Source organism: Buteo buteo, unplaced genomic scaffold, assembly GCF_964188355.1.
Source record: "Buteo buteo unplaced genomic scaffold, bButBut1.hap1.1 HAP1_SCAFFOLD_102, whole genome shotgun sequence".
NCBI lineage: Eukaryota > Metazoa > Chordata > Aves > Accipitriformes > Accipitridae > Buteo > Buteo buteo.
Window position 1 is genome coordinate 203603 of NW_027439266.1, and position 19379 is coordinate 222981.

The following is a 19379-nucleotide window of genomic DNA, read 5'->3' on the forward strand; positions in this document are numbered from 1 at the left end:
GGGGTTTAAATTTGCAAGTTTGTTCTTAATGCAGTAAAAAGATAGACCAGAGAGAACATTTTGTACCCATTTGAGTCATCTGCTTGTCTAGCTTTTTGATTTGTTGTTGACACTCTCCTTTAGTTAGAGATAATTTCCAGGCGATTTAAAAGCCTCTTTTGAATATTCAAATATTTTGAGGATTTAAAGGGTGAAAGCCCTGGAGGGTAGAGGAGGCCGAGAAAGCTTCTTAGTATGAAAGGATCACCTCCTAAGGGCCACTGAGATGATGAAGAGACTGGAGCATCTCTCGTGTGAAGAAAGGCTGAGAGGGCTGGGACTGTTTAGCCCGGAGAAGAGAAGGCTCAGGGTGGAGCTTATCCATGTGTGTAAATACCTGAAAGGAGGGTGTAAAGAAGACAGAGCCAAACTCTTTCTGTTGGTGCCCAGTGATGGGGCAAGATGCACAAACTGAAACACAGGAGGTTCCCTCTGACCATTAGGAAACACTTTTTTTTACAGGGTGCCCAGAGAGGTTGTGGAGTCTCCCTCCCTGGAGGTATTCAGAAAACATCTGGACATGGTCCTGGGCAAGCAGCTCTAGGTGGTCCTGCTTGAGCAGGGGGTTTGGACTAGGTGAGCTCCAGAGGTGCCTTCCAACCTCAACTATTCTCTGTGATTCAGTGCTTTAGTTTTACTCATAAAGCCTCTGAACACATCCCTGATGCCTGCCAGGAAGGATTCTGGGACGATGGATGATCCCAAACTCCTCCACTAGGATTCATCACAAAACAAAATCTACCTATTCCAGAATATCATACGGCAGACACAGTCATAAGAATAAAAAATATAATTTTGTTGTGGACATCAACTGCAGGATCCCAGGAGGCCCAGTGGCTCAGCCAGGAAATCCAATCAGTAACAGAATATCAGCACCTACAATGATAGAGTCAGAAAGCACTGACAAAACCATAAAGGCAAGAATAGGCATGATTTTGCTCCCCTTTCTTCAGGAAATACAGTTGTGAAGGAATTGTTTATAGCCCAGAGGAGAGAACTAGCACTGGCATTGACTATGAGATTGCTTTGGCGCCTTACCAACGTGGGTAATAGCCTGTTTAGAGACCTGTAAGTTTACAGAGGTTTACAGAGCCCCTTTGCTACGCAACAGGGCTCGACAGGGAGCCCCTGGATAGCTACGATATAGTTATTTCCAAACTCTGCACAGCATCATCCCTCCTTGTCCCTTCCAAGCAACCCAAGTTTGCAGGCAAAACACGCTCCCTTGGGCAGAGCAACATAGCTGCCTGGTATTGTGTTGCTTCCAGGACTTCAGTCACTCTTTCTGCAAAACACCATGCTGAGCTGTCTGGTTTTACCAGTTTGCACCTAAGACATCCCAGACGGCTTTGCTATCTAGTGGGCTGTGCATGGAAAAAAATGTGAAGGCACCAGACTAGAGCCCTTCTGTATAGTGACCAGATGTATTTGTCTTCTCTTTTTTGAATTTTTTTTCCCTTCTAACTTACCTCAGGTGAAATTTGGCCTTTTAAAAAAGTGCCAATATCTTAGAGTCTAAAGTGACTTGGAACAAATCCTTGCTGTGTATTTGGGATTCAGATAATACAAGGCAGTGTGAGGATTGCCAACTGACACAGACAAAAAAGTGAGACTTCATTTGCGTCTTTATTTAGGTAGCAGGTTAAATAGCTCAGAATTGGGACTTTCATGACCTTGCCAGGGTGTGCGCTTACCCTTGAGCAAACAGAACTTCAATAAATACAAAACAAAAACTGCAAAATTGGGAACGGCATTCTCCTCCTGACATACTTTTTTTCCAGAAGGCAGGTGCATGCTTCCTTTCTGGGGCCATCTTTGTGTATCATAGAAATAGTTCATATACTTAGACCAGTCTTCAGAGTTTTGAAAGATGGACAGAAGGGTCAAACAAACACCTAGGATTCTTGACCTTCCTGGATTTTTTCAGTTGTTGATAACCAAAAGCTCTTTTTCTCTCCTCCTCCTTTTCTCTTCTGGTATGCTTTCACTCTCCTCTCCACAGGCCTGTTTTCTCTTTCTGTTTCTTCGGTTTTCATTTTCCTTGGAAGACCCTGCAAGCCTTTATATTCCACAGTGCGATTAGATAGGTAAAGCCACGATCCACTGGAGTCAGTTCTTACTTTAACCAAAGAAAGCTCATTTTACCTTTCTTCCTCTGAAACACTTTTCAGTTCTTCTGGACATACCAGGAATTCTGCTGTGCTCTCTGGGGTTATTGGAGGCAAAGGTACAGGCACCTGAACCAGAAATGTTGAACTTAACAGGTAGCAAGACGCCTGGAGTAGTAAGGTACTTTTTTCCAAATTGCTAACTTAGCTCTTAAAATAAGATCCCTTTGGTTGGTTTGCATTATCCACATTTTGCACAGTCCCCTGTCCCAAAATAGACTTCATGAAGCTCTGATGAAGTAGGATCTTAGCCAAACTCCTCTGAAGTTGACAACTACACCCATGACTGCTCAGCTGAGCAAATTCTAACAAACAGGATTGTCTCACAAAGTGCGATGGCAAACCTGCACGGCACTTAGCCTTAATTTTCACAGAGCTGCAGACTGACGACCTTGCTGTCCCTTTCAGAGTATTTTAGACTGTAGCAAGAATGGCGTCCTTTCTTCAAAGCTTGCTTACAAACACAGTTTTCACACGGGTGTATGACACAGTTAATTTGTGAGGGCCATTCAGCTGGGAGCCTGCAATCCCGCTCAGGGCTCACAGGGGCTGCAGCAGCCACTGCACATTCGAGCCCTGGCATCCTGATGTGCAGAAGGAGCTGACGGGCTGCTCCTTGCAGGTTGGGGCACCACAGACTGAGGGGCCTCTGAGGGTAGGATAGAGCTCAGAGAAATGCTGGGAAAGGAGAGCAAGAAAAGGCTTGCCAATTTCTTTCTGCTGGGGTTTCTTCTGCCCTCCCGAGATGTAGTTCTGCTGCTATTCATTTGGCAGCAATACCAACTTCTGAGGTGGGAGCCTTTTCTTTTGAAATCTGCCTTTTTGTATTTGTCTTCTAGTAGGTATTTAGTTTGATTAAGTACATGCCTAATGCAGATTTGAAACAACCTTTCTGGTTTTTCTTATGTATCGTTCTAGAGTGAAAAAAACGCCCACCACCACCCAAGGGATCTAATGCCTGGAAGAGGCACAGCAGCTGCTTGGACCTGTCAGAAACTACTCTCATACATGAGAAACGTCACAGCGTTTGTCGACCTGACATACCTCTCCTGTTTCCGATTCCACTGCCATATCTACACCTGCTTCTTTGGGGAGGACAAGCAGAGACGGTGGTGTGTCCAGGAAGGCTTTTGACTGGTCCTCTGCGTCTGCTTCACCTGCAGGGCCACTTTGCTCTTCCAAATGCAGGTCTAGAAAGGAAAAGCACGTGCAGCAAAGTGACTCCTTGGAAGTAAAGCACACCTAAAGCAAAACCCACCCAAAGCCCTACACCAGCTGTCTTCTCGACCTTGAGGTTTCTGGTACCCCAAGCCCCAGCCTGGGACAGCCCTCAGTTCCTCCTCATACCTGTGGCTCTGTCCATGGGGGCTGCCGACTCCCCGGCTGATGGACAGGAGCGGCCAGCCATCTCCTCCACAAAGATGTCACCGCAGTTTTCAATGAGAAACGCCACCAGCACGTTCACCTGCACACATCAAACCCTCAGTCTCAACCCAGGTGCCTGAAAATGTATCACACAGCCTTTCCCACTCCCGACCCTTGCCTCTGCGCAGGAGGCTGTGGTTGTGGGGCTGCTCTTGCAGGCAGCCACCCCACTAGCATTCGCTCAAGAGAGGAGGCAGCCAGGGACCTCTGAGCAGCCAAGCTCGGATGGGCCGGCAAGGCTGCAGCCGGCTGCTCAGTACAGCGCACCTTCTCAGTCACCGCCAGCATGGCCTCGAGGGGCAGCACGTCCTCGTTAGGTGGGCTCAGCAGATTTGGCCCAAGGCAGATGGCCAGGTTGCTGGCGGTCATTCTGCTGCTGGAGGCGTTGTGGCCGATGTGCTGGAGGAGGGCCAGCAGCTGCTTGAGGAGGAGGAGGTTGGCTCCAGGCAACTTCTCGGCCACCCTGAGGGAACAGGAACTCAACGTTAATAGAGCAGATGTTGCCCACAGCCATCCCCGAAGCTTGCCCAAGGCAGGTGGGAGCCAGTGGGTGAGTTGCACAGATTTCCAGGTGCTCTCAGCCAGCGGTCAGTGCTCCTGTGCCTCAGGAAGGAAGCACGGCGTTCCTTCCTAGATCCTGATTTCCCCCAAGCCCAGGCAAGGGAAGGCTCCCTGTCCATGCCCTTTCCCCCGAAATCTAAGCCCACCGCAGCAAAAGCAAGCTGTCAGAAGACACAGCTTTTTAAGGAGACCGTCCCTTTTCAGGCAAGTCCCAGGCCTCTACCAGTCCCTCCTCAACAGGCAGGCTGCTGCCCACACTTACGCTTTCAGCTCTTCAATCTTCTCCTCCTTGCCGCTCTTCTGCATCGCCGCCATCCAGTCCTCGTAGAGGTCTGTCACGAGGAGCTTGGCGGGGATGCTTCGGAGGAAGTCCTGCAATGCCAGGGGCTCCAGGTGAGCCTCTGAACACTCCAGGCCAGGCAGGAGCTCTTCCAGCTGCAGGTCAGAAGCGCTCACCTTTAAGATGACGGCCAGCAGCAGCGCAGGCTGGCTGCCCAGGTCGACGTCGGCGCCGTGGTCCATGGCCTCTCGCAGCTCCCGAAATTCCGTTCCGCTGGCAGCTCTTCGGAATATCCCTTCCGTCGATGGTCCTTCCCGGTGCAGGACAGCCAGCAGCTCCTGCAGGAGGGGCAGGAGGACAGTTGCTTGGCTGAGAAGCTGCCTTCCAACAGCAGTGACCAAAGCGCTGCCCCACATCCTGCTCCTTGCCCCCCAAAGCATGGTCTGGGGGTGAAGAGCCCAATCCCCCATCCCCGGAGCTCCTGGGGACAGCCACGTCCCCTCTGGAGCAGCGGGAGGGAGGGCTGGGGACCCCCTGCCCAGGCTGCCTTACCTGGATGGGCCGGGGCAGGGAGCCGTCCTCCCCGCAGAGGGCTGCCAGGGGCTGTCCAAAAAGCGCCCTGCCACAGCCGGAGCCCGCCTGCCCTGGCGCCTGGGCAGCGGCCGGGGTCCTCCGCAGAGCAAAGGGCCAGGGCAGCCCCATCCTCCTCCTGCTCCTCCTGCTGTTTCCTCCTGCTGCAAAGGAAAACAGAGCAAGATCCCGTCAATGGAGACTGCCAGGCCGCTGCTCCCGGAGCCTGCCCTGCCTGCAGCGCGGTGCTGAGCAGTGAGGACGAGCAGGGAGCCAGCAGCTGGAACCGCGGCTCCAGCTCAGCGGCTCCATCTCGCAGGCTCCTGAGAGCCGGCGTGCCACCGGGACAGCCTGTCCCAGCCCTCGCCCTGCCCTCCTCCAAGCCGTGGGCAGCAGCAGAGGCTCCGTGTCCCCGCAGAACCACGTCCAGCGGCCGCTGCCCAGCGGGTGTCTGTGCTCGTCCAGGTGATGTCCTGCCTTGGGGTGCCGCACCTGCATGGCGACACTCAAGGGACAAGTGAGCACAGCTCAACCATTCGCAGGAGGTTGCCTTCCTTTCCAAAACTCACCTGGTGAGCGGCAAAGTCCGCCTCCCTTGTTCCCAGATGGGGCTGTCGGTGGCCCTTGCTTGGGATGATCCTGCAAAAATGAGATTGCGCTTAGAGAGCATCCCCGCAGCAGAAAGGGCCGCCGGCGAGCTGCCGCCCGGCACCAGCAGCCTGAGCGCAGCAGAGCTGGGACCCTGTGCCCTGTGGGGCTCTCTGCCCTGCATGGCAGGATTCCCCCCAGTGCCACCAGTGAGGATGTGCTGGCATTCCTGGTGGCTCCCCAACCCTCTCCACTCCCCGAGTGGCACCATGAGACCCTCCCCACAACCTCTCCCCACTTGCCGCACATGCCGGCACAGCCAGAGGTGGGCGAAAGGCAGCCGTTCTCACCTCTGCCTGGCCCTCGATCAGCCTCTCCAGGCTCCCGGCGCTGAATGTCCTCCACTGGGCAAGAGAGAAGGAGCGGAGGAAGGTGAGCAGCGATGCCTCTGCCGCTTGCTCGGCTGGAGGACCAGGGCTCGGGGACAGAGCCCAGATTGGGGAGACACTCACGGCGTGGCGGCGGCTCAGCTGCTTCTCCAGGGGTTTGAGGGAGGGGAGATGGGTCACCCGGGCTTGCTTTGCTCCTTCTGGTGTCCTGTGGACCGGGAAGGGACAGGGAGAGAGCTGGCTGAGCCCCGAGCTGCCCCTTCTCTCCTGTCAGGCAGCTCTCCCCGAGAGCTCCTGGCAGCTGCGAGGGCACCTCTCCCCAGCTGGGGAGCTGTGTTCTCCCATCAGGCTGCGCCTGGAGCATCCCCCTTTGGCTTACCCCAGCAGCGTGCCCACCCACAGCTCCTTCAGCACCTGGGAGCTGCAGAAAGAGAGGAGAACCAGCGTCAGGCCCCGCTGCTTCAAAGCCCGTGGGCAGAGGCGTGTTTGTGTGTAGCCCTGCGCCGTGGGGAAGGACAGAGGGGCAGGACGAAGAAGCCCCGTGGGGCAGGACAGGGACTCTGCCCAAGCCCTGGCTCCCTGTGTCCTGCCAGAGCAGGACTTTTGCCCTTCTCTTCTGGGCACGGTTGGGAACCTCTCCCACCCAGCCACGGGATGTGGCACCACGACTCACCCAAAGGCGACAACGCATGAGCCGGTGGGCCAGACGAGGATGAGGATGTCCTCGTCGCCGCCTTCCTCCTCCTCTTTTTCCTCCCCTGCTGCCTCCTTTCTGCTGCTCAGCACCCACAGCTGGTCCAGGGCCAGGCGGAGCTGTGGGCGCAGGCTGGTGCCGCGTCTGCAGAGAGCAGAGAGGAGAGGCAGGCGGTGAGCTGGGGGTGTCCTCCTCGGGGTCCCCCCGGGCCGAGCCCTGTCCCCCACCTGCCCTTGGGACAGACATCGATGGGCGCATCCAGCACCAAGGGGCCGGGGCCTGGGGCTGGGGCCGGGGTGTCCCGGGGCTGGGGCCAGGGCCAGGGCTGGGGGAAAGGCAGCTGGGCTCTGAGGGTCTTACTGCAACTTGGCGATCACCAGTTCCTCCTGGAGGAGGAGAAGGCGTCTCTCGCTCCTCTTGCGGCCCCGGGTCAGCCGCACGTCCGCGCTCAGCACCGCCTCGGTGTCGGCGAGAGCCTCCCTGCAGAGCAGAGAGCGGCGGGCATGAGAAAGGCCGCTGCCACCGCGGGTCCCGGCCGTGCCCCCGAGGCACAGGGAGAGCTCACCTGGAGCCGCAGCAGCAGTTGGCCTGGCCCATCCTGCCCGGGAGAGGAGGACCCTCGCCGTGGACCGAGGACGCGGGCCAGTCGGCGACAGCGGGGATGGGAGGCGAGGTGCCGGTGCCGGTTCGGTGCCGCTCGGTCAGATCCTGCCTCCTCCCAGCGCTCCTGCGTGCCAGCACAGCTCCGTGCTGCTGTCTCTGGCGGCCGTGGGCTCCAACTGACCAACATTCCGAGCCCAGCGACCAACATTCTAAGCCCAACGACCAACATTCTAAGCCCAACGACCAACATTCTAAGCCCAACGACCAACATTCTAAGCCCAACGGAAAGTGGGAGGGGCACTGGGGGGAGAGTTCTTTCCAATGTGGCCGTCTCTGCCTGGCACTGGGGAGCCCAGGGCTCGACAGAGCAGAGGGGAAGGGCTTGGGACTTCTGCAGTCTTTCTTGCTAGGACCTTCATGCCCCAGAACTGTGCATTTCCCTAAGCCACTGTGTCTTAGTCACAAGTGTGTGGCTATCCCTGGATTCCCCTTGCTTGTCTATGTAGCACCCTTCCCATTCCCGCCCTTCATGCACATCTCCCTGTGCCACTGCGATGAGGATTAGAATTGTGTGGGTTTTCTCTAGCCAAAGCAGTGGTCAAATTGGGGAGGCTCTCTCTTGGCATGGGACAGTGAGAAAGAAGATGACCATGCTGATAGGGTGCAGATACAGTTTCCAACTTGGTAACGGTAACTTGGTGTTTTGTGCTTTCTGCATTGCTCTGTGTGCCTCAACACTTCACACTGCAAGAGAAAGGGAATGTCATGGTCTGGACCCAGACACCAATATGGACCTCCCTCCCCACGAGAGGGAGAGTCTGTGCAGCATCACACTTTTGCTCTGCCCTCATTAAGACGAAAACCACTTTCACCCTAGACGATTCGTCCCTGAGAAAGACAGCTCTCAGACCATGCAACACTAGCTGGGACAAACATCCTCTCCTGGATAGTGGCATTAAGATAGGCTGTGTATTTTGAACCGTCTGAAGGTCATTGAAGAATGGCCTTGTGAGAAGGTAATCTTGGTGAAGCTGTCGACGGGGCTTCTACGGACATGGGCTCACACACTAACAGACATAGCCATGTGCCACTTATTCTCTTGATCAGCTAAAATATATGATCCATTCGTGAATTGATCTCTTCCTGAATAAACCTCAAACTTCTAAAACAATGACCTAACCAGCTTGAAAAGGCCCCAGGACAGAAATTGAAGCCATAGTCTTAATGGTCACTTTCCTGAAGAGAGATACTGACTTTACAACCTCACTCTGGTTATAATCACAGGATTTATCTTTGCTGCTGCTGCTGCTTTCTCCTCTGAGGCTGGGATTTTGTTAGAGCTATTTTAGACCAGGTCCATGTGATGCAATGCTGACTCTGGTCAGGGCTATTCCATGCTCCTGTCTAGAGGCTGCTGCTCACTGTTTGGAGGGAGGAAGGGAGCCTAAAACTTCCTATTTTATCACAAAACTGTCTTTTTATTGGTAGCCCAAAATATTATTGTTTTATGATCTTCTCCAAATAGAAAAATCCCTTACATAAGTCATTTCACCTGCAGCTGGTACCACTTTCACAGCCCTCTCGATCCTCTTCTGTGAGTGCATTACAGGTACAAGCACGTGGCCATCCCGTGGGGTAGCATGTGAGCAGACAACAGAGGGCTGAAGTCTTTGAAGTGGTTTGTTGGCAGGCAAAACAAGCAGGAGAGGCTTTCCAAGCGCTCATGGTGCTGCAGTCAGAAAAGCGTGTCAAGAAAATGTGTGGAGATGAGCTGCACGGTGAGCGTGGGGCTGCCTGTTCCCGTCATACCCAGAAAAGTTACTGTAATTTGTGGTTCTCCTATTCTGGGCCAGTGGGATGAAGCTGGGGTATAACCTTGAGAACTTAACTGGTCGGGAACACAGAGGAAGCAGTCAAGCACAGAATCTGAGAGAAGTGTAGTCCTGAGCATGTCCTTTATCAAGGTGCCTTGAAGACATTCTCATAGTACAGCACACAAAAAAAGAATTGGGCAGCACGTGGAAGAAGACTCAGAAGAATGCCAATAATACTGCAACTTACCATAAGAAAAGTTGCAATTTCAGCATTTCTTTCTGTTCTCTGTTCATTCTAGCACTGTTCAAGACAATCTGGAATGTCCAAGAAGTGACTGTGTCTGGTCCCGCAGTTAGATGAAATCTCCCAGCTGTAAAAACAGCTGCTGCTGCCTATTTATCACACAAAAACATGATTTCTTGATGGTAAGTCTAGTTCCATGTTGCTCTTTGCCAATGTCAGCAGATGTTGATGTTAATATATACAGCATCAGGAGCAACAGAAGGAATCACTGTGGCAGCTGTATTTTTTCCTCTGCAATGAAGGGCATTCCTGCCTTTTATTTGGACTTTGTCTTCAGAAGTAGAAGCAATGCACTACAGTGTACAGGTTAACATCACTTCAGTAGGCTTTTGTGAGTAAATAACAGTCCCATAAGCTCTAACGACATGAGAAATGTGGGATGTGAACTAAATACGATAAACTACTGAGTACAGGTTTTTTTTGGTAAAGTACTTACACATCCATGAAGGAAAAAAACAAAATGAAAACACAATGTTTTGGGATACAACTGACATTTTCCAGCAGGAAAAATTCACTGTGTGCAGCAGAGTTCCTGCTAGGATAGCAACAGTGCACACTGCGGTTACTCTTTGGACAGTTCATGCTAGCTCATCCTACAGAATGGCCGTCTTGCCAGGATGATTCTGACTAAGAAGTTTTACTGCCTGCATGCTCTGTTAAGTTAGCCCATATTTGGGGTTTTCTGTTTGTTTTGGTTTTTTTTCTTGATGTTTGCTTGTTGTTGTGTTGCATTACAAGTTACAGGAGCCTTACATTGAAGGGAAAGAAAAACAATGTTAATGTATGAAGCCCTTTTTGTTACTCTAGTGAGCACTTACTTATGCCACTAATCCCATGAAGTTGCTTGCATAATTATGCAGCCAAGTTAGAAGTTACCCACATGAGTCAATTTACTCATGAAGGTACATCATTGCTAAGGACGATGTTGTTGTTCCAAACAAGGCAATACATTTTGCTTTCTCTCTCAGCACCTGCTCCTCAATAAATAGAAGAGGGCTGATCTGGAGTGAGAATTGCAATACAAACACCCAACTACCTGGAGTTTTGTTCTGCAGAACTCATGTTAAAATCGGGACTCATTCTAATTGGGGTCTGTCAAACAAATAGAAAGATAAGCCTTGCTTTTGTAAGACAAACATGAAAGAGGTTGATTATCAGGCCCGATTTCCCTTATATAGTTCACTGCATCCCAGGTTACATACATCTTTTCATTTAGAAGTCTGGAGGTGAAGTGAATGCTGCGTGTGCTTTTTTGTTTATTTATTTTTTGTTCTGTACAAAACAATCATCTCATGTGGAACCTTGCAGATGGCTTTGCAATAGATTGTAGTGGGTATATACCCCCTTACTCTAGTCTCACTTCTAGATTTCAAGTTAATTGTTCTTTTGTATTCAGAAGGAGAAAGCTTGTTCAAATACCAACTGCAATTGCCGGGAAACTGGCAGGCAGGCCTGTTGCTTTCTTTGGAGGAAAAAAAAGCAGCTAATTCTTGTATTCACAGGCAAAACATTCATAGCTTTTTAGTAGGTGATTTTTAAACTATAAAGACGTTAGAATTAGGTGAACACATCTTTGTTTTAATGTGCCTCACTCAACACTTTGTATTGTTATGTGTGAGGGATACATTTTTCATGGTCAAATTTCAGCTATGTTGCATGTAAATATAGCAGCATTTGTAAAAGCTGAGAAACACAGCATGTTCAAAGTTTCGTACAGATATGTGATGGTAACCTACCTTAATTGTCATTTTAATCAGTAAGTACATCCTCACGTATCATTCCTGAAGCAAGTGAAGTGAGGTGACAGTTAAATAACTCAGGCAATTAGACATGAAACACTGTGAAGTTTTCAGGTGGCTGCTTTTGTTTCATAAACCAAAATATCAGAAATCCATATATCCAGTCAACAAGATTTGATATAGTAGTTATTTATAGTTTATAAAGGGAAAATGGGGTTTATATGGAATATACACTTTAAGTGAATTCAAGGCACAAAAAGTTTAAAAAAAATTAGCAGAGGAGCTATAGGTATGTTACCGATGGATAAACAGAAAGAACATACATAGGTTTTTCCCCTTCATTTCTGAAGGAAGAAAACAGCTACAGTGCAAAGAAGGATGCACCGAACTAACTTACAACCAAGGGAATGTGGAATAAAGCAGCAGGAAAAAAATGGCTTTGTGAGACAGGGTTAGCAATCATCTTAAACGCCTAAGCATTTGTATGTGTTCCCTACTTTTTGTGGGTAATCGCTCATAGTGTAATAGTGTGTGTTCAAAATTCTATTCATCTTGTACTTGCATTTCACATTTTAAAAATTCATAAGCATTGTTCTCCTGCAGTAGAGGTGAAATCCAGAGGCTTACAAAAGTCAGGAATCTCAGCAGGAAAGAAGAAAAAGATCATTTGGTTGTAATCTTTAAAACTAGAGTTATTCACTAAAGCCTTTTTATAAGACAAGCATCTAGAACACTTTTGTTTCACGGGAAAATACTAAAATCGGTAGAGGAATGGAAGTCTTTCAAGAAGGAAAGAAAAAAGGTGGTGTTGATGTTACCCAGCAAAAATTGTGATTTCTATCTTGGATCTTGTGGTGTTTGGTAGGGTGTTTTAGTCCTGGTTTTTGTATTGCTCAAAGTCTGTGAAAAAGCTATCATCTTATCTTGAGATACAGGCTGAAAATATATTGGCTATTGTAAAATCTCTCTTACCTCATTACATGTGGGATTGGGGGTATGGGTCTGATTTGCATTTCATGAATGTTTGGGGTTCTTTGTGTCAGGACAATATCTCACAAGGCCTTTCATGCTGACTGCAGAAGGGAACCTGACTGCCCTCCAGTTGAAGGATAAATGAGCTGGTTTCTTGCACAAGGGATCACGCATTGTATGCAGATAGCAAATTCCTTCAATTCTGTGTGAAGCTAAGAACGGTTACCAAAATATGAAGGCTGAAATGTGTTTGTGTGAGGAAGTTCTAGACAGGAATGTCTGCATAATGTCACTGTTTCAAGTGATTTTGTGTGAGATTGGATGCTGGTGCAGACTGAGGTTGGGAGAGTGGAATTTGACTCCGAGTCGGGGGCTTTTCTGGTATATATTTTCCTCAATGTAATAGGTATCTGAGTCTGGAAGTTTCTTCTCATCAAATATCTGCATTTTTATATATGAGTGGAAAAGTATGGTATTAAAATTATTTTCAAGCGTGTTATTCTCCTGTATTGATATTGAATCAGTTAGAGAACAGAAGCCCGAAGAAGTGACTTCTTTTGCCAAGCCTGATTCAGATAAAAGAACAATACAACACAGATCATTGTTATTAAGTGACCTGGGTTAGTCAGTTTTGTTCTATAACATAAGCGTTGTTAGTCTTGGTAATTATTGGTGTTCTGACTGGTCAAGCAGCAATTTGCATTTAATTGTGAAGAAAGATTATTTGTGACAGTGGCACATGTAATGTAGTACATACATATTTATCAGGTTAGAATAAGCTTAAATCACATCTCTTTTCTTACTTCTTACTAGGAAATACCTTAAATGCCTATTTAAAACAAGGTCCATATTTAGTGTTTTTCATGAGTAGGGATGCTTTTCTGAACCTGAACATGAATTCCTTTGTTTATTTTCACTGGTTTGTTTGGGTTTTTTTTTCAGAAAAATAGTGCTATCTGTATACTATCAGCATTACCAGGATCTGATCCAAAGACCATGAAAATCAGTGGAAATGTTCCCACTAATTGCCAAAAGCTTTGGAGGAAGCTTCATTATACTCATAGTCAGAGCAGGGTCATAGGTTCATAAGAAATAAATAGAAATGCCCACATTTGATGAATCGTAATGATAACTTGTGCTTGTTCCATATAGACTAATACATTCTGCCTACTTTGTCTGTAGCTAGGACTGGTTAAACACTAGAAAGGATTAATTACTTGATAAATATTGCCATTATTATGTGAATAATTTATATGAGCATGAATACTGCAAAAAAATTGAATTCTATTCAGTGAAAAATGGCAACATTTACGGAATAATATATTCACAGAATAGTATTGACAAGGGCGACTTGCAATGCAGACACGGGAGTCTTGTTCTACTTGAGAAGAATGTCTTGAGAGAGATGAAAGAATCTAATCTGTGTTCTTTCTCTATGGTGCCAAAACTAACCAGGTTTAAGTTAGGTTTTCAGACATATACCTGGTTTTGGTAACCTGATTAAATGTTTTTAAGAATACCCTTTTAAAAAACTTCACAGTGTATTTTTTTTTTTTAGGAAGGAAGAATAACTGAGAAATACTTGTAACTGCCTATTCAGAAAATAATGAGTTTCTGTCAGTATGTTCAGCGTTAATACTATTAATAATAATATTAAGTTCTGACTAAGGAGGTAGAGAATTTGGGAGTGAAGCTGTGCCTGGGAAGAAGGGAGGGGTGGGGCGAAGGTGTTTTAAGGTTTGGTTTTCCTTCACAGTATCCTTGTTTTGATTTGATTGGTAGTAAATTAAATTGATTTTGTTTCTTCCCCAGGTCAGGTCTGTCTTTTGCCCATGACCATAAGTGGTGAGTGATCCCTCCCTGCCCTTGTCTCGACCCACGAGCGTTTCTTTATATTTTCTCCTCCCCATCCCACCGGGGCTGGGGGGGAGCAGTGAGCAAGTGGCTTGATAGTGCTTTGATACTGGCTGGGCTTAAACCAGGACATAGGTCCTGCACCGTTCATCCGGGAACACACAGCAGATCACAGCTAGTGATCAAGCAGTGTATCTCCAAGGAAGGGTCATTTAGAAGCAAAACAAAGAACTTCTCAAGTCTGAGTTCTGAATATTTCTAGGGAAGCCAAAAGAGCACTGGCAATATCCACGAGCTCTCCCAAGATTTAATGTCTGTTACATAGTAAATGCTGCATAAAAAAAGTACTGAAGACATTATGAAGAGATGTTACATTACAGTAGCATATCTATATTTCAATTAAAATAAGGGACATAAACCTGTTTTATGTGTTCCAAAATAGGTTCAGCTTGCAACACAGTAAATGTTACTGCTAACTAGTTGGATGTGTCCCTAGAAGACGCAGTTAAACTTAATACACAGAATATTTGTAGTACAGCAAGTGAGAGAGTGGCTTATATTCACTAACATTGCAATTGTTAACCTCAAGTGTTTTGATCAAGTTAGGCATAACACGTCAATAGAACAATCAGTAGAAATGTATATTATGGCTATGCCGGAGCTATACATCGGGGAGAACAGAAGAAATACCAGTGTATTTTGATCCTGTCTTGGCTTGAACTTAAATGGCTATACAGGTCCTTTTTTTTTTCCTGTATTTGTCCTAATATCTGTATTATGTGAGTGATGCTGTTTTAAGCTTTTGATATGTGCTATTCTGTCTTCATGGAGTTATGAATGGTCACAAGCATGGAGCTAATGTCTTACGCCAGTTCATTTAAGAAAAAAAAAAGAAAAACAGGGTGATCATTTGTGAGTTAAATAGAACAGGTTATACAGAATCCATTTCTATACCCCTGTCATCAGCTGTCTCCTTGTCAACACAACTTATCCAAGTATATTATTTAATTAGAGGCAAAATAGTACTCATTGCAGCCATAGGCTTTTGAAGAGTGACCTACACGCTAAACTTGTTGCATGTAACTAACCCTACTAAAGTCCAATTCTTGCCTTAGTTTTTAGTCAAGATGCTGACATAGAGGTAGTGCAGCTGGTGGAACACAGTGTATGGATTGGTGTACTGCCACATCTAGAGTTAAGGCAAAGGACTGATGCAGCATAAATAGCAAACCATCCAGAACAGTCCATGAGGAGTTGATTTTGCCAGCATGATGCTGCACACCACCTATTCACAGGAAAAAACGAGAACTTGATGACCCAAGTAACACCCAGAAGTGGATTCAAAGCATTTAAAACCCAGTTATTATACCTGGGGACAGAAGGTATCATTAGAGCTAGAAGCATTCTTTGCACCATCTGGCTATATTGTTCAGCACCAATGGGCGCTAGAAAACCTAACTTGGCAAGTACATGTATTAAGTAATTGGACTCAATATGCCTTTGGGGAACTAAATCTGCTAGTGCAACAAGTATCAAAAATGACATTACAGAATCGTTTAGCCTTAGATATGTTATTGCTAAAAGAACGTGGTGTGTGTGGTATGTTAAACTTGACTGAATCCGAACGTTGTATTACCATTCATAATGCCACAACTTCCATTGAAGAAGCCCGGGCAAAGATGAAAGAGATAGCTGATCAAACAGCTGAATTATTTCAATCAATCAGTCAGCTAACTGGTTTGATGGCTGGAGTCCAAACTCATGGCTGCATTCCATTTTGGGATCCTAGGGACTGACGGGGTGGGGAAAATGGCTTGTAAATATTGGACTTATGATATTAATTGGATTTATATGTTTAAAAGCTGGCCTTGCCATAGTAAGATGTATGATTAGCCGCCTACTATCTTCAGCTGTCTCTCTCTCTCTTCTAATCTCTGCTATATTAAAATTTGGGACGCGACAATTGTGTATCTGTAATGCAGTTGTAATCATCTCTGCCTGCACAACGGGCATGAGGTCCTATTTTATTTTAAAGGAGCTACAGTGAATCAAGTCAGTGAATCTAATGTGCAGTCTTTCTGGCCAAAAATATAAGTATTTACTTTAGGATAAGAGAAACAGCACCTTGAACTCACTGGTTATACTGACTCGACTCTCTGTTGCCTGAAAATGGGGCCAAGGTTGGCTCGGGCATGGGTGTCTACATGAGAGACATCCACATTGAGTCAGATGAATCACACCCCAGTCTCCTGTGTTCCTCATCAGGTCTCTGACAACTCTGCTGTTAGCCCTTACTGAAGCCAAGTACAGTCTCTGTCTCTTTTCTTTCTTTCTTTCTTTAACACAACGCAAATTCAGTCTTAGACATTCAGTTGCAGAAGAAAGTTTGTGTTTGAAGATCACGCTTGGATCTTCGAGTAGATCTAATTAGATGCCTTTTCCTCCTCGTTTCATCCCTGATAAGCTTAGGCACTCTCTGTTTGTCCTGTTTCTGAGGACCACTGCCCAAGGCGCCTAGCATTGCACAGGGAGATGCTGTATCTCATTTTGCACTGTGAATTTTGTAAGTCATCAGGAATGAAGTATTTTGGGGACATAAGCTAATTACATTGCACTCAAGTGAAAAAAGTGCTCTATAACTTCCGAGAGATAATATTGGAATATAATCAGAATATAAATATTTGGGGCAAAAGATGCTTAAAAAGTTAGGTAAAAATTGTGAGCATAGTGCTGTTTTTTTAGTTTGGATTTGTATATGTTTTAAAGTTTGAATGTAAACAAGTCTGGTTGAATTGATGTGGAAAATATGTTCAAATTGCCAAGTACTTCTTTCAAACAAGAATAAGCAAAGTAGCAGCTACAGAGAGTGTTTCAGCTTTAAAGTGTTTTGTATTTTTCAACCCAAATCTCCAATTTTCTGTTAAAATTAAAGTGGCCTAGAAAACCAATCTTTTTATTCTGTGTCACCAATTTGATGATCCACCCCTTCTAAGAAAATTATTGTCAATATTGCTTAGTAGAGACATAGGCAATTAGTGGTTGGACTGTGGCCTCTCAAGACACGCGTCTCATTTTGTCCAGAAGACTCTCAGGCTGCAGCAAGTGCCCAGACATCACAGCAAAAGTTGAGGAGCTAAAAAAGAAGCCTGCAAGTTACAAAGGAGGGATGGGCAAGTAAAAGGCAAAAGCCTGAATCCCATCTGTCCTAAATAATGCACTGCTCAGCTCTGGGCTGGCAGCACAGGCCCCCTGCAGTTCGGGGTCTTGGGCACAAATCTTCTGCAGTTAGGTGCTTACCTCCTTCCTCAGACAGGAAGAAAGAATAAAAGGAGATCCCCGTTACTTAGTTCAGCGAAGGGAAAAGAAAGTTCTATTTAGATCTGATTGCCTGTTTTGAAGGGTGGACTTTAGCACAAAGGCGAATAGTGCCCCAGTAGCAGGTGGCTGGGCAGGCAGAGGGGCTGCAGGGAGTCTGCTCCCAGGGAAGCTGTTCCCCTTTGTATAATTCAGGAACTGTTGTATTGGGGGTTTGAAGCCGAGTTCCCAGCAGGGACATCCTAGCTCCTCTCTCTCTCTGGCCATTAACTGTCCCGAATCCACTGTGGGTTTACAGAAAGTGGGTCAGGCACCGTTAAAGGGGGCTTCTGTCCTCAGGATGCCTGCAACCTCCAGCTCAGCCTTGCGCTTGGTTGGTGAGAGAGCCATGGCTCTAACTGCAAATCTGAGTGAGGAGGGGGTGTGGATATAGGAGTTTTGCAGGGAGCGCCTGAGCCACTGGGCTGCTGGACAGGGCGAGACCCATGCCAGCCAATTCATCTTTTAGCTCCAAATGCCTTTTGACAGAGATGCAGTTCTCCTGGGGATTGTGGGGACGTGCTCCTGCGTCTGGAAAAGATGGCTGAGTTCCTGGCGTAAGAAGGGCACTGAGGTTTAGAGGTCGGATTTGAGGCAGGTATGTGATCTTTAGTCAAAAAAATGTATTTTTGTATAATCAAGCAGTTTTTTACCTCTCCTCTGCTAATCCAGTGTGGAATATGAGCCAACAAAGGGGAAGAGTGAGAGGAGAAAGGCAGGGAAGAGAGAAAGAAAGGACACTTCCATGCTCCGTTCTTGGAAGTGTTCAAGGTCAGGTTGGATGTGGCTTTGAGCAACCTGACCTAGTGAGAGATGTCCCTGGCCATGGCAGAGGGGTTGCTCTACATGAACTTTAAAGGTCCCTTCCAACCCAAACCATTCCACAACTCTATGATTCTGATTCTATGAAATGCTAACAGAGTGCTGCTACCCTCGGTGAACTGCACTCCAGGATGCTGCCACTGGGAATGCTTTGCTGCGCAAGAATGCTGGGAAGACCAACTCACTGTTTCCTATTCTTCAGCAGTGATTTAACCAGGTGACCCAAAGCTCCCAGAAGGACTATGGACGCCAGGATGGCCAGCACCACAGCTGCACTGTACATTAGCGCCGTTTGCATTCTGCAGCCTGTGGACTTTTCTCACCAGCACCTGTAGGAGATGAGACAGTCCCACATATTCATGTGTTCTGCACTGCTGACAGTCGCACAGTGTGTTTGAGAGGCTGAACGGTTGCTAGATGCAGCTGTGCCCGTGGGCTTGGGGCAAGGACTGCTTGCTGGGGACCCTGGATTCCTGAGGAGTGCAATACAGTATTATGAAGGCATAAAAAATAGACAACCAAAGCTGAATGCCTCAGCCCTGCATTCCCCCTGTGGCTCTGGAATGGCAGCCAGCTCACAAGCTGAAGTCACACAGCCTACAGCCACTGCTGTAATCCCATCTGGAGGAGAAACATTCCCCTGGTACGTTGCAATCAACTGCTTCATAAGTGAATGGCAGTGCATGGAAGATGAGCAGCAGACACAGGTGTAAGCCGAGACACCCAAAGCTGCAAAGGCACACGGGTGATGTTCTGGGTAGAAAGTTTTCATGCGAAGAATGCGTTAAGCTCACTGCAATACCAGTAATCGTTAAATGTTGGTCTGCAGAGCAGCAGCTGCAGAGGGGATAGAGTGAGCTTTTGCCTGTGACCCAGCAAAGGAAGTGAAGACTCACGACCTACTCATCCGTTCCTTCCAAGGCTCTACGTCAGAATCCCACTGAGATGCAGAGCCTCTTTCTAAGTCATTTAGAAAGACTACAACAGCCTCCATAAACAATGTCCTCTCTCTCCCGGACTGAGTTGTTAGTCTAATAGACTGATACTGTTTTTCTGAAGTGAGTGCTTGCAGCTCACAAACAAAACAAAGAAAAGATGAGTAATGTAGCAGTCGTTTCATCAATTTAAACAAATTAAGACCTACTATCAGTCTTCCCTGCAGCAGGCCCACATAAATTAACACAATCTAAGAGCCACACCAAA

At 47.2% G+C, this 19379-nt stretch overlaps 1 long non-coding RNA gene across 1 annotated transcript; it reads right to left on the reverse strand.

Moving 5' to 3' along the window:
- Positions 1–668: 668 nt before the first annotated feature.
- Positions 669–3674, reverse strand: LOC142027989 (uncharacterized). Its single transcript, XR_012649338.1, has 3 exons — positions 3555–3674; positions 3252–3397; positions 669–2276 (listed from the first exon to the last, which is right to left on the reverse strand). It is a non-coding gene; the product is annotated as an uncharacterized LOC142027989 (long non-coding RNA).
- Positions 3675–19379: the final 15705 nt, after the last annotated feature.